The sequence below is a fragment of the Ornithorhynchus anatinus genome, chromosome 4, assembly GCF_004115215.2.
Source record: "Ornithorhynchus anatinus isolate Pmale09 chromosome 4, mOrnAna1.pri.v4, whole genome shotgun sequence".
In the NCBI taxonomy this organism is placed as follows: domain Eukaryota; kingdom Metazoa; phylum Chordata; class Mammalia; order Monotremata; family Ornithorhynchidae; genus Ornithorhynchus; species Ornithorhynchus anatinus.
This window is the reverse complement of record NC_041731.1, coordinates 71639532-71645346: the sequence shown is the minus strand read 5'-3', so window position 1 is coordinate 71645346 and position 5815 is coordinate 71639532. Positions and strand designations below refer to the sequence as shown.

The 5815-nt window shown below is 39.5% G+C and overlaps 1 non-coding gene across 1 annotated transcript; it reads left to right on the top strand.

Moving 5' to 3' along the window:
• The first annotated feature begins 3897 nt into the window (after nucleotides 1–3897).
• LOC114811766 lies at nucleotides 3898–4034 on the top strand. Its single transcript, XR_003759462.1, has one exon. It is a non-coding gene; the product is annotated as a small nucleolar RNA SNORA7 (small nucleolar RNA).
• Nucleotides 4035–5815: the final 1781 nt, after the last annotated feature.

Genomic DNA, 5815 nt, shown 5'->3' with positions numbered 1-5815 from the left:
GTTCTAAGCTCTGGCGTAGATAAAAGGTAATCAGGTTGTCCCACATGGGGCTCCCAGTCTTAATCCCCATTAAACAGATGAGGTAACTGACGCCATGAGAAGTTAAGTGACTTGTCCAAAGTCACCCAATTTACAGGTGGCAGAGCCGGGTTTAGAACCCATATTCTGCCTCCTACTTAGGCTGTGAGCCACATGTTGGAAAGGAACAGTTTTTGACCTGATTATTCAAGAGGTATCCTCCTAATAAACCCTTAATCCCCTCCTTGCCTCCCTTTCTGTGTAGCTTGTGGACTTGGATCTGAACCCCTTAAGTCTTATTCACCCCATCCTCTATGGACACAAAATTCACCCCGCTCTCAGGCTGCAGCACTTACGTACAAAGCCTCATACTCTGCCATTTCAATCAATCAATCATATTTATTCAACGCTAACTGTGTGCAGAGCATTGTACTAAGCACTTAGAAGCATACAATATAACAGAGTTGGCAGACGTTCCCTGCCAACAACGAGCTAACAATCTAGAGGGGTGAAAGATTAAAATAAATCACATTTCTTTTATAATCACTTATACATAAGTGTTGTGGGACTCTGGGTGAGGTGCTTAAAGCGTACAAATTCAAATGCAAGGGGAAATTAGAAGGTTTGCGTATGTTAAAGTCTGTCTACCTTCTAGACTGTAAACTCCTTGTGAACTGGGATCATGTCTAACAACTCTATGGTATTATACTCCCACAGGCACTTAAAACAGTGCTTTGCACAAAATAAACACTCAGTGAATACCACTGACTGATTTATCTTCTATCACAATGCTTAGTAGTGTTTGACATATAGTAATTGCTTCACAAATAGCATTAAAAAAAGAAAGTTGAATTCCCATTGTGGCATAGAGTGCATAGAGCAAGTCCCTGGCACTCAGACTTAAGAGGATCTAGTCAAAGGAAAATAAAATTTTGATTAATTCAGCTTGATTTTAATAAGAATTGTTAGCATCTGGTGAGGGAAGAGATGTGATTTACTATTTCAGAAGTTTAGGAGGTAAGTGCCATAAAGATTTAAAGTAATACGAGAAACTCTAGGAATGACTGCCAATTTATGGTAAGGGACAGGGAGCTCAACAGAAAGAGCTTAGTGTAGAAAGTGAGGCGAGTTCACAGAGCAAGTCCATGAGGTAATCACCAGTAAATTAATGGTTTGAAGACATCAAGGAACATTCACATTTGCCAATCTAAGAAAGATACCCCAGAACAGAATATAAATTGGCACCAAGATAGAGAGAATTTGAAAATGGGGAATGGAACTGTCACACTATTAAATTCACATGACTGGACTGCATTTTCAAAATTTGTCAGGTTGAACTGAGGAAAGGATTTTGAAGGAAGGAATAGAAAAACCATTAAATACCAAGTCAGATGTATTTCTCCTTCTTTAATATGAGGGGGAAAAGACTTGCCTACACAGTGATGATCATTTGTAGAGAACTGAAGAGTTGGAATAACTATGCTGTTTCTGCAACCATTTTTCAAACTCAGAAAAATTAAATATTATATCATTATCATGATGACAGCAGCCTCATTTTTGGAAGCTCTCCAGGAGAAAGGAGTTATATAAATCTAGTGAAGAAATAAATAAGCAAGGACAGACCATTATTTCTAAAGAACTAATCTAGAAGTGATGACAGAACGACGTTCCCTCATTGACTATGTAAAGAAAGAAGGACAAAATTGGATAAATAAAGTACTAACACAAGAGGTGGATTTTTAGTCATTGTTTCTGTATGTCATTTTAGAAAAAGTAACCTGCCACTGAATTTGAGTAATCTAAAAGATGATTCCCTAGATAATTGAACTACAATTCACAATTTAACTGTTCCCGTGGTTATTGTGAGTTCTGCAGGTGAGCCACTAATTATAGAGACCCAACTGGGATAGAGTCTATGCCCAACCTGAGTATCTTTTTTCTACCCCAGAGCTTAGAACAGTGAAATGGTAAGTACTTAAAAACTATCATTAGGGGAAAAAAATGGGAAAGGAGAAGGGAGAATCTGTAAAATGGGTATTAGATCCTACTTCCTACTTCCTCCTACAGGCACTGTAAAGACCCAACTGGGATAGAGTCTATGCCCAACCTGAGTATCTTTTTGCTACCCCAGAGCTTAGAACAGTGAAATGGTAAGTACTTAAAAACTATCATTAGGGAAAAAAAAATGGGAAACGAGGAGGGAGAATAGATTTCAAAGATAATTTAGGAAGCAGAATAGGCTAGTGAAGGAGCCCAGACCTGGGAGTCAGAGGGCCTGGGTTCTAATCCTAGTTCTGCCACTTTCTTTCTCTGTGACTTTAGTTAAGTCTCGGGATCTCAATGCTCATTTTCTTGTAAAATGGGTATTCAAAAATGCTGTTCCCTCCTAGCAGTGTGACCTCCATGTGACACAAAGATTGTGTCAGACCTGATTATCTTGTCTCTATCCCAGTGTTTAGTAAAATGCTTGACACATAATACATGCTGAGTAAAATATTTTATCGAAATGATCATACACAATTATAATTGTATTTAATGTATTGCTAATTATTGATTTTATAATAAGAAGAATATTTTGGGATTTGACAATAGAGCATTTTTTTGGTATTAGATAAATCTAGACTGTACGTTTGTGGCAGTCAGGGACCATGTCTACCAACTTCATTATATTGCACTCTCTCAAGAGCTTAGTTCAATTCTCTGCACACACTAAGCACTCAAAAAATGTGATTGATCGATTGATTGATTAATTGATTAACTGAATGGGTCAAACCACTTCTCCATACCTGCTCATCATTATCTCAGTGCTCTAACCTTTGGGGTAAAACAGACAATTGGGTCTGAATATTCCAAGTTGCAGTAGTAACAGTATTCATTAAGTTTTCACTGTGTGCAGAGCACTATACTGAGTGCTGGGAAAGGTTATACACTTGGGAATTAAACTTGGACTGCTTCCCTCAACGGGCAAGAGTCCATTCTCCAACTACAGCAAATTGTGTTTCATGATTTATAGATCAATATATTTCTGAGTTTCATTCACTATACATTTTAATTGTTAGAGTGATTAATGTGAGAGTTCAATGTAATAATTATATACTGTCTTCCTGTGTTCAAATCTCATTGGAAATTGAGACAAAAGTTCAGCATTTGGAAAGTCAGAATGAAAAATATTAATTGTGAAGCAGCATACAATTTTGTTCTCCTAAAAGATAATTGATATCATTAGAAGACTAAATTTTTCTCAAACTGTGAGTGGATGACTGTCAGTTTGATTGCCTTGGAAAATAATATTATGACATGATTTCAAAAAGAGATTTGAAATGATTGGTTTGAAAAACTGCTACCTATTATGTTTTTAACATATCATTGTTATTGAAATGGTATTTTTGATATGTGGTAAGCACTTATTTTTTGTCAAGCACTGTACTAAGTGCTGGGGTAGATTCAAGATAATCAAGTCCCAAATGGGGCGCACAGTGTAAGTAGGAGGGAGAAAATCCCCATTTTGTAGATGAGAGAACTAAGGCACAGAGAAGTTAAGTGACTTGCCCAAGGTGACACAATAGGCAAGTGGCAGAGCTGGGATCAGAACCCAGGTCCTCTGGACTCTAATGAATGATCGTAACCTGTCTTACAACTAATAATGAAGAATATATGATGTATGCGAGGCATGAAATATCAATATGAAATAAGTATCAAATATATGTGAAAAACTATACACTGTTATTACACACACACACACAAACAAATATATATGCTCAGTGTTGAGGGAGGAAGAGAAAGAATGTGAGAGATGGCATTCTTAAAAGTTTCAGAGGAAAAGGAAGACACTCAGAGCTTATTCAGACTTTAAAATAATAACTGTGGTACTTGTTAAGTTCCCTCTCAGAGCACATCTGAAGAGTTTCCAGTACTCTACCAGTTTCAACTCCGTGAGGGAGAGTCAAGCAGAGGCATACCCATTCCATTCCTAGTTTGGGCAGTGGCTAGTGAGTGGAAGACACTCTGCTACAACTCAAAACTCACCTGTGCTGGGCAGCAGCAGCATGGGAAAGAGTTGAGAGCAGAGACTCAGGTATAGTGTGCAGAAGGAGGCAATGGTAAACCCACTTCCATATTTTTACCAAGGAAACTCTATGGATACACTACCAGAATGAATGCAGATGGAGGTGTGTTCTGGAAGAGATGTGTCCTTGGCGTCGCTATGGGTTGGAGGTGACATGACAGCCTAAGACAAGACAATTGTGCCAAGCACTGCGTTAAGTGTTAGGATAAATAGAGCATAATCAGGTCCCACATGCGGCTTACAGAGTAGGTAGAAGGGTGAAAAGGACCTTGGTGTTATCCTTGATTCTTCCCTCATTCAACCCACATGTTCAGACCATCATTAAATGCTGTCAGTCCCCCACCTTCACGACATCAATAGAATCCCCCTTTCCTCTGCATCCAAACTGCTACTATGTTACTACAGTCACTCATCCTATCTAGTCTGGATAACTGCATCAGCCTTCTTGTTAGCCTCCAACCTCCTCTCTCTTCCCTCTCCAGTCTATATTTCACTCTACTGCCCAGAACATTTTTTCTTCAAAAGCATTCAGGATGTCTCCCCACTCCTAAGAAAACTCCAGTGGTTGCCCATCCACCTAGACATCAAACAAAAAATTCTCACCATTGGCTTTAAAGAACTCCATTACCTCACCCCCTCTACCTCACCTTGCTACTCTCCTACTAGAACACAGTCTGCACACTATACTCCTCTGATGCTAATTTTCTCACTGTGCCTTGATGTCATCTATCTCATGTCCCACCTCTTTCCCATGTCTAGCCTCTGGCCTGGAATGTCCTCTCTCCTCACATCTGACAGACAATTAACCTCCTGCCCTTCAAAGCTTTATTGAAGGCACATCTCTTCCAAGAGGCCTTCCTTGACTAAACTCCCTTTTCCACTTCTCCTACTCCCTGCTGAGTTGCCCTGACTTGCTCCCTTTTTTCTTCCCCATTCCCAGCCCCACAGCATTTATATACATTACTGTAATTTATTTATTTATATTAATGTCTGCCTCCCCCTCCCCGATAGTGTAAGCTCATTTGTGTCATGAATGTGTCTGTTTATTACTATATTGCTCTCTCCCAAACACTTAAGAGAGTGTTCTGCACCCAATCAGCACTCAATAAATATGAATGAATGAATGAATGAATGAATGAATCCCTGTTTTACAGATGACTTGCCCAAGGTCACACAGCAGGTAGGTGACAGAGCCAGGATTAGAGCCCAGGACCTCTCCCAGGCCCATGCTCTTTCCATTAAGCAATGCTGCTTCACAGTAAAAAATTACAGATATAATAATAATAATAATAATGATGATGCCATTTGTTAAGCACTTACTATGTGCCAAGCACTGCTTTAAGCACTGGGATAGATACATGGTATCAGGTTGTATCATGTGGAGCTCATAATTTTAATCCCCATTTTACAGATGAGGTAACTGAGGCACAGAGAAGTTAAGTGACTTGCCCAGAGTCTCGCAGCTGACAAGTGGCAGAGACCGGATTAAAACCCATGACCTCTGGCTCCCAAGCCCATGCTCTTTCCACTAAGCCATGAGTACTGTGAGGTGAGGTGAAATGGTATAAATCTAAATACAAGGGTCTCATTCCAGGAAATGACAGTGAAGGCTAAAATGGGGAAGGTATCTTGAAGAAGTGATTTTATAAGCCCTTGAAGGTGGGGGAAAATGATAATATTTCAGATATGAAGAGGGACGGCATTCCGGGCCAGGGGCCGTGAGATCGACCA